Here is a 10364-nt window from a genome sequence, read left to right as displayed (position 1 = left end):
CGGAGATACCGAGGTCTGTAGGAGAGGTTCCGATAGTGCTTGAGTTCCCGGATGTATTTCCGGAGGAGTTGCCGGGCGTACCTCCTATGAGGTAGGTGGAGTTCAGTATCGATTTGGTTTCGGGGGCAGCGCCTATCGCAAGGCGCCCTATCGCCTTGCGCCTCCAGAGATGTAGGAGTTATCCTCATAGCTGCAGGAGCTGCTGGGAAAGGGATTTATTTGGCCGAGTAGTTCACCGTGGGGAGCTCCTATCCTTTTTGTCAAGAAAAAAGGATGGTTCACACCGGATGTGCATTGACTACCGGGAGTTGAACAAATTAACGGTCAAGAACTGTTACCCGTTGCCGAGGATTGACAATTTGTTCGATCAGTTGCAGGGAGCATCTTGGTTTTCCAAGATCGACTTGAGGTCTGGATATCATCATGTGAGGGTGCGAGATGAGGATATTCAGAAGATAGCATTTAGGACTCGTTACGGGAATTACAAGTTCGTGGTGATGCCTTTCGGGCTCACCAACACACCAGCGGTGTTCATAGACCTCATGAACAGGGTGTGCAGACCGATGTTGGATCGCTCGGTGATCGTATTCATCGATGACATTTTGTTGTATTCGATATCTAGAGAGCAGCATGAGGAACATCTGAGGGAGATCCTAGGGGTTTTGAGATCGGAGAGGCTTTATTCCAAGTTATCCAAGTGTGATTTCTGGTTACGAGAGGTCCAGTTCCTGGGACATCTCGTTAACCAGAAAGGGATATTGGTCGACCCGGCTAAAATTGAAGCAGTAATGAGTTGGGAGGTGCCGAGGTCACCCACGGAGATCAGGAGTTTTCTAGGTCTATAAGGCTATTATCGAAGATTCATCAGGGATTTCTCCAAGATCGTTGTACCACTCACTAAGTTGACCCAGAAGGGTGTAGTTTTTGCTTGGGGCCCAGAGAAGCAGGCCTCCTTCGAGACACTTCGCCAGAGATTATGCGAAGCCCCGGTGTTCACCCTTCCGGAGGGAATGGAGGATTTTGTGGTATATTGTGACGCGTCGATATCAGGGTTGGGAGCAGTACTTATGTAGAGGGGTCATGTGATAGCGTATGCATCGAGGCAGCTGAAGCCTCATGAGGCAAGGTATCCTACCCATGATTTAGAGTTGGGGGTAGTAGTGTTCGCCCTCAAGATCTGGAATCACTATTTACATGGGGTCCGGTGTACCATATACACCGATCACAAGAGCCTGAAGTACTTGATAGATCAGCCCAACCTGAATATGCGACAGAGGAGATGGCTGCATGTGGTAAAGGATTATGATTGTGAGATCCTGTACCACCCGGGAAAAGCCAATGTGGTGGCCGATGCCTTGAGTCGTAGGGCGGAGAGTGTTCCGATGCGTGACATTTGTATGAGGTTGACGGTGATGACTCCGGTGTTGCACACCATTCGAGGAGCTCAGACCAAGGTCATTAGGCCAGAAAACCAGAAGAGAGAGCGGGTTTTCGGGCAAGTATCACAGTTCGTCACCGATAGTCGGGGGCTTATGACGTTTCAGGGTCGGATCTGGGAACCGCATGTGGGTGGAACGCGTACCATTTTGATGGAAGAGGCTCATCGATCGAAGTTCTCGATCCATCCCGGGGCCACTAAGATGTATTTGGATCTGAAAAGGGAGTATTGGTGGCCCTGTATGAAGAGGAACGTTGCATGGTTCGTGGAGAGGTGTCTAACATGTCGCAGGGTTAAGGCCGAGCATCAGAGACCGCACGACAAGTTGCAGCCGTTGGAGATTCCCGAATGGAAGTGGGAACAGATTGCCACGGACGCTATGTTGACATCATCATTTGGTCAATCTTTTTTTTGTTCCACAAATTTTATGAAATATATTAATGACAATTACTTTTAACATTAGGAAATCTATTAATTACAATTAAAATCTAACCAAAAATAAAATTATTTTTAAAATTAGGAAATCTATTAATAACAATTAAATCTCACCAAAAATAAAATTATTTTTAAAATTAAGAAATCTATTAATAGCAATTAAATCTCACCAAAAATAAAATTAGTTTTAAAATTAGAAAATTTATTAATGACATCATCATTTGGTCAACCCTACCCCTCATTACCCGTTTCTTTTGTTCTGGTTTGAAAATCACGAACACAGTCATTATTTTCTTTTCAATTTATTGCAGGGAATAATATATGAAAATCAATGGTGCTGGAAGTTACATAATAAAGATTCTTCCACTAATTTCAATGTTGCGTACATCTTCTTTCATAGTGATTCTATCGATTCTCCCTTCTACGACCTCGAATCCAGATACAATTTTTCTTGCCATGTCTCTATGCGCAAACAATCCACAATCTTATCTCTTTGATTCCTACTTATGTAACCTCAAATCCCTTTCATCTTATGCTCACAACCGCAAGCACTCATCTATTTCGTCTCCTTCCCTTTCTTCATATTTCTTGCGTTTCACCTTAGGGCTCTCCTTCTTCCACTCAGTTATTTGTTTCTACGCACAACGACTTATAATTGATTTGTTATGTTTCGATTTCTGGTGTTTATTTCTAAATTTTGATTAAAAAAAACCTAATTTTTACCCTTGCTTTCAGGAATTAAGGGAATCACTGCTCCTTCTTCGTCTCCCTCTTCCTATTTGTTGCAGAAACTAGAAAGACTACATACACACACAATTAACGCGTTCGTCTTTTTTATTTATTCATAGGTTTGTTTTCTACATCACTCCAACCTATTGTTTTGCATTTTATACTATTTTTGTTACTGTTTTCTTCTTTTCCCTCATTTTTTTCACCATTTTCTTTATATATATATATATATATATATATATATATATATATATATATATATATATATATATATATAACCATTCTGTTTTCACCATTTGTGTGCTTACTTTTTTCTTCAAGGCTATCTTGATGTTGATTTTGGGTTTTTGTTGAACACAATTAATATGTGTTCTTGATATCAATTGGCATTCACTCAGTACCTCGAACATCTAACACCATCTTGAAAATACCATTTTTCATGGTATCAGCAGATGAAGATAAACAAAAAAAGGAATAAAAAATGAGTCGATTTGCATCAGGTAGCAATTCAATCTTCAAATATGTTTCTTGCTAGATTTTTTTGTTAGTGATGGAATAAGTAACATGATAGTTAAATTTATCTCTTTTTTTATTTGCTTTTAGTTGTAGAAAACGATAGAATATATAAAGAAGTTGTCATCAAAAGATATTATGTGAGTTATCCAGAGTTCAGATTGATTGAGTAGTTGGTAAAATAATATAAAAAAGTTGTCAATATTTATCTGTATGATCATAAAAAATAGAAGTGGTCAAATAATTTTATAATTTTGCCTCTAAAATAAAATGTAACTTTTCTTTTTGGACTAAAAAAGAGTATCGAAAAACTTCCAAAATAAGACGCCCAACACTCAGATGAACATGCTCATTAAAAAAAATGCTTTTATTTTTATTGAATTTTTAATATATTTTCCCTATTTTATGTAGATACCAACAAGTTTTTTTTCATGTTGATCATCATCCTAGAAACCTTACAATTGGCTCGGATGAATAATCAATCATGAATCATTAATATACTACGATTTTGTTATGATGAGGGAGATTAAATCCTTGACCAGAAAAAGATTGATAGATCTTTTTCATGTAATTTATGAAAAAGTTGCAAAAAAATGTATGAATTTATTTATTTATTTTTCTAATATTGTAAAGCAGGGACACCATAATGTAGTTTTTTAGGTACTCGAATAGAATTTATATTTTGATTAAGATTAAAAAGTATTATGTTATCATTACAGATTATGAACAATTTCATAAATATTAAAGCGCTTCAACCAATTGGAGACATGCCGTCAATATGTAAAAGTTGAGAGAAGAAGTGTGAGAAAAATATTTGAAGCTCTGGAGCACTTGAGGTTATTAGGTATGTATTGTATGTAGTTCTTTAGTTTATATTCATATCCTTAAGCCTCTATTAGATGCTTAAGCTATTGAGACAAAAAAAAAATTGTAATGACCGTGTACTATCAAAGTTTATCATCGGAAAGATTTGGGATTTTTATGTATAGAATGTTGATTATCAAAACAAAATATATCCACTTCTAAGAATTTATAAAATTTGTATATTTTTCAGTATAACCAACGAAAGAATGGTGTTTTGCCATCAAGTTTCATTTAGCCTTATTTCTTACTTTCTTAGATAATATACCATCGAGGTAATGTGATACAATCCCCTTCACTGGAATAAAAAACCAATCGTGAGACACTATACTTAGGAATCTTTGTAGTTAGGTCATTCTTAAGATTTTTACATTTGAAGACCAAACGTGTTATAACCTTATATGGTTGTATAACTTTGTATTTTTTAACAGAAGCAATAATCGCACATGATGAGAGCCGAAGTATGTGTAAAAGGGATATGAAAGTGGATGTTACCCAAAATGGATGTTGGAAAATCAATTTCATATCCTTCACTTGCATTAACCAATATATTTGCTTTCCAAGATCCAATATAGTTACGTCGGATGCATATGTTGTCAAAAAGGATCTCAGGTTTGGCTTATTTATTTATTTTAAATTCCTTATAGGTAAATTGACATTTGCATTATTAAAATGATGTATGTGTGAAGTAAGTATGAACAAATAGCGTTTCTTTTTTGAAGCCATCTAAAGTTTGGTAAATGACCATTTTCACTTCTTTTTTAGGGCGTTTTATTTTCATTTTTCTGTAAAATCTTTTAACTTTTGCATTATAGGAGTATTGATTATGGATTGCATATCTATACGAATTATTCTATCTTCTTAACAACTCAATATGAAGTCACCTCATAGGAATTCGACATTCAAAAATCTTTTTAACTTGCCACCAAATGAATTTCTCATCGGTGATTTTGTCATGCTCTCTATGAGAAAATTAGCCCTTCAAGTATACTCATACAGTTGGATTTGATTATGGTTTGCACATCTACAAGAACTGATTCCTTATTATAGTTTCGGATTTTATTTTTGAATAGTAGACTCTTCCTATATTCAAAAATTGTTGAGTTTTATGCCAACTTTTGGTACAACAAGATTTTCATTGCAACTATTTTTTTTATTCTTTTATTTGTTCTTTTAGTGTATGATAAAAAATTAGATGAGTTAGGCCAATGTTATGAGCTATCATTTTAGGGTTTTATACCAATTGTATCTTTGTACTCCGAATTTTTTTTTCATATAACGAAATTATGTTGTTTTTCCTTTTGTTTAATCCCAAAAAGAACTTAAATGGAAATGAAAAATAATAGATAAGTCAACTACGAAGACAACTTATAACATTTCAGATTCTAGAGGACATTTGACATTTTTCATATAGGTTACACTCGTGTTCTCCAGGTTAAAGTTTTTTGCCAACTCAAGAAAAATGAATATTTTGCCCCTTGATTAAAATTAACTTATATTTGGAGATATGTATAAATTGATACTAATACCCCTTAATAAATGTTATGATAAACACACGACAAACAAACACAAGGGCGTTGTCGTAACTTGAGTTAGAAATAGATTTACTTATAGGATTCTTGAAAAATCATTCATGTTATTTGCTAACGTCCAATGATCGTCAACACCAGTATTTGGTAACTTCATCACTTTAGAAAGTTGAATAATAACATCAGAGGGGAGAGGAGTGTAAACATTATATATATCTAGAACTAAGAAAATCAATGGTTGCAATATAAAAAATGCAAAAGAGCTTGAAGGAATAATTCTTTTTGAAAGGTTATTTAAAAAAAAAATACATGTTGCAATGAGTCAAATGTAATTCCCACAAGTGTTTGAGAACCCTCCTACATCAATCATATTATTATTAATACAAATCAATAAAACATTAACTCGAAGAAAATATAAAAAGTTGTATTTCTTTTTTTTTAAAAAAAAGATGAACTTACTGGAAGATGATTAACAAATCGACTAATAGCACTAAAAACTCCAAATGTAACACCAATTTGTATTGCATTAATTGATACATCAACAAGAAAGAAAAAAACAACTGACATTGATTCCCGAACCTAAGAAGAGTATAAATTAAAAAGATATCGTATTGAAGGTACTCATACGTGACAAGGTCGTCTAACTAATAAAACAAAAAACGTTGTTTACAAAGAGATCCTTCATCGGTTATAGATATTCAAGCATTTCATTATTTTTTTCATTGTTACCAATAAAACAAATTCTATTTCTGTTACTTTCTTTTTAATTATTGTGCCAACTTTTCATACTTTTATATGTATTTTTTTATATGTTCCTGCGTTTTATGCGGATCATAATCTAGTTTTTATACAAAACCATACTCAAAGAGGAAGATTTCCTTTTCTCAATTGAAGTTGTCACAGGAACAGCCCCTCACACCCTCCCTTTTCATTTTCTTTTGTTCTTTTCTTCCTTCTCCTACTTTGTGGCAGCCTCCCACGCTCATTCTTACTGCCAAAAGAAAATCAAAACCAAACTCATACCAAAACTTCATTGATTGCAGTCAAAACAAAATGAAAGTTATACTATTTACCAAACAATTGTACAATTTAGAAGTGTTCATCTAACCAAAGGAAAAACTACAAGTTTCTCTGAATAATAATCAGAGAATTTATACCCTTTTCTTCTTCTTCGTACCGATGGCACGCAGAAACATCCATCATTCGTTCTTCATTTTCAACTGTCAAATATCAAACCAAACACGTCCCTTTCTCTTCAACATTTTTATTCAGAAACACAAAAAAAGGAGCCCTTACCTGTTATTGATTGCTGCTGCCTTTCCATTCTCCTTTTCTACTTCTCTTCGGTCTAGCCAAGCACCGAAGGTGCCTTGTTTTTAACCACGGATTGCATCTCCTCACTGCACCCATCAAAGACCACAGTAGCTTCGCTGCTTTCCCCTTTCCCTCCCTTCGACCCCGTTGATTCCTGGAAACACTTCCTTTGCAAGCGATTGACCCCAAAACCCCCAGATTATCCGCCTGCGAGCTTCCTCTTTCCTTCGGTCCTCTTCGTGGCCTACGACGAGCAAGGAAATCAGACGCATCGTCGCTGCCTTCGTGCGCCCTTCTTGACTGCAATCGATCAGCCTTGCCCTTGATCGACCTTCGATTGACCTTCGGTTTCCAATTTCCTCTTCCCCCGCTGCTTTCGTTCATCCTTTGTATGCCCGATGAAACAAAGAAAATGGGATGCAAATAAAAAGCTCCAACTCCCTAAGTCATTTTTAATTAGGAAATGACTAAATTACCCCTCACTATTAAACTTTTATTCAAAATCAATCCCAATGATTCCATTATTTAAAACAATCCCTCATTTGGTATTTTTTTTTTTTTTACCAAACCAGTCCAAATAATTTAATCAAATGACCAAAAAACCACATATACTTTAGTGAAGTTAATTCACTAATAGTTTAAATTTGTTATGAAATTGTTTTGAGAGTATTTCAAAGTTCAAGAATGGTGGATTTGCGGTTTCTAACGTCAAACTTCTCAAAAAAACTGAATTCGAGCGATTGGAACTCCCGTTTTAAGGGTGAGTGCTTACGGTCCCTTTTTAATATTTGAATTTTTTTTTTGGTGGGGAGGGGGGATACACGTGCCAATTACCTTTTTATACGAAAATATAATAATCATAGTTTATAAAAATGTTATTTAAAATTTTAACATATTGTTACAAATAAACTAGTATAAACTATCCGTATACGTATTAGGCTTATTTTATCATGAAACAACTAGTCCACACAACAAATGCTACTTAATACAAAATTATATCATTTTTATGTGACATTATGTATGATAACAAGCTTGCTATAAAATGTTGTAGTATTTCAATGATTCAAACTATTACTATTCATGTATATTTATATGTTTAAATACATATAGTTTATACATATGTTCGTTACTTTGAAACATACATTTTTATAAAAGCGAGTACATTACACTTTTACATGCATACCAAGTATACTCGGCTTTTATATACTTTATACAATGAAATTCATTATGCCTGCTGACTTAATCACAAGTAAGTTAGGGTTGAGAACCATTCACAAACTTTTTAGTTAGACTTTATTCATTAGCTGAGTCTAAACACTTAGCATACCCACACTACTATAATCGTTAATCTTCAGAGCGAGATACATATGTAAAGATCTATACATGGTTGACATCCCCACCTGCAGTTGCTAGTTACAACCTCGACTGATCAATCGAAGCAGGTGATAAATGTCTACAATCGTTACTGCAACGTCCAATGAAGCATTGTAGGAGGGTAGACTCAAATGTCTACATGTATTCTCAATAAATCACTAAACAGACATTCAAGACGGATTGGATTACAGGTGACCTAGTTTACTTGTTGTATTATATGTCTATCTGTTAATGCAACTCATGTATTATTAATATTATTTTGTAAAAACCTTGTATTCAAATTAAAGATGGAACACGAACACTATATTGTTTATTGTTGCACTTGTGCTATATATTCAGTTTACGTGTGATCCATGAACTTACTCGCACAGCCCGAAATGTTCCGCTGCCTCGGCCGAGGGTGTGACAGATTGGTGGTAGAGCTAAATTAGCTATAGAGAACTCGTATCATCGAAAGAAGAATCGAACTATAGCAACCAGCTTCTGATAAAAAGTATTATTACTATTAATTGTATCACTTCTTCACTACTTATGATATGGGGAATCTGGTTTGAAGGCTCCCATAGTGTAACATCAATAAAAATCATGCCAGATTATAAATTTTCAAAACATTTAGAGCTCAGTTATTACAAAATTTGTTTTCAAAATAATAATATATTAGAGTATCCAAAAAACAAGGTGTCAAAATATGAGGAATTGTATGATCACGCCTTTTCCTTCCCGCTATCATCTGATGTACCTGAAACAAAACTAAAACTGTAAACCTAAAGCTTAGTGAGTTCCCCTAAAATACCCATACATACAACAATATACATATAATAAAAAAACAACATACTATTGATCCAGTCAACCATCGGGTTGGAATACCCCAGGCCCTCAACCATCTAGTTGGAATGCTAACATACTATGGGTCCAATCATTCTCGTGTTGGAATACCCCAGGCCCACAACCAACAGGTTGGAATGCCCACATACTACGAGTCCAATCATCCTCTGGATGAAATACTCACGGCCCACAACCATCAGGTTGGAATGCCCGTGTCTATTGGCTTTCACACAAAGAAGATAATCCTCAACCACCAATCAAACATGTGCACATATAACAGACAATCACATAACAGTTTATGGAGAGATAAACCCATCTAACATATCATAGCAACATAATAACATCCTATCTACTAGGATACTGATCTAATAGATCATAATAGCATATACCATCCTAATTACCAGGATACCGATCTAACAAATCATACTAGCATAATATATCAGGATAAAAATCCAAAGGGACGGCCTTGGTGCCTTCGACCCTTGAGTATAGCGAGGAAAACTCACCTTGCAAACATCGAACTGAAGTAATAAGATCAAACTCTTGAATCACAACCACGGACTTTGCCACCTATATTCACCATGAAACCATTCCATAAATTTCCAATTTACCAAAATACACCCAGAAGTCAAAGTCCTCAACCCTTGGTCAATGGCTTAGTGCCTTCGACCCTTAACTTAATCACAATTAAGTTAGGACTGAAAGCTATTCACAAACTTTTTAGTTAATGGATTTTAGTTACACTTTATTCATTAGCTGAGTCTAAACACTTAGCATACCCACACTACTATAATCATTAATCTTTGGAGCAAGATACATATGTAAAGATCTATACGTGGTTGACATCCCCACCTGCAGTTGCTAGCTGCAACTTCGACTGATCAATCGAAGTTGGTGATAAATGTTTACGATCGTTATTACAACATCCAATGAAACATTGTAGTATGGTACACTCAAGTCATATAGCTTGGTTATAGGACTCACTATAAACATTAACTCGAATATCTCTCTTTCTCTCTCTCACTACAATTCATAAACTTGGTTCGTTTAAAAACCATTTTAAGAATGAAATTACTTATATGAAGACACTGTTTGGATGTTTCAAAGCTTATTTAAATATGGTTAAATTATAAAGAAAATACTTTTTAAATTGCTTTTAAAAGTATTATTACTGTTGCTAGCAGAAAACCTATAACTCTCACCAACCTTGTGTTGACCCTCAAAACTACATGTATTCTTAGGAAATTACTAAACAAACATGTAAAACGGATTGGATTACAAGTGACCTAGTTTACTTGTTGTTGTATTATATGCCTATCTGTTAAGGCAACTCATGTGTTATTATT

The 10364-nt window shown here is 35.0% G+C and overlaps 1 long non-coding RNA gene across 1 annotated transcript; it reads left to right on the top strand.

The window, feature by feature from the left end:
* Nucleotides 1-2359: 2359 nt before the first annotated feature.
* LOC145006255 (uncharacterized) lies at nucleotides 2360-4992 on the top strand. The gene is made up of 4 exons (XR_013662849.1): nucleotides 2360-2497; nucleotides 2609-2721; nucleotides 3835-3959; nucleotides 4408-4992. It is a non-coding gene; the product is annotated as an uncharacterized LOC145006255 (long non-coding RNA).
* The last annotated feature ends 5372 nt before the right edge of the window (nucleotides 4993-10364 follow it).

This window comes from Lactuca saligna, chromosome 7, assembly GCF_052625555.1.
Source record: "Lactuca saligna cultivar CGN05327 chromosome 7, ASM5262555v1, whole genome shotgun sequence".
NCBI lineage: Eukaryota > Viridiplantae > Streptophyta > Magnoliopsida > Asterales > Asteraceae > Lactuca > Lactuca saligna.
This window is presented reverse-complemented; position numbering and strand designations above follow the sequence as displayed.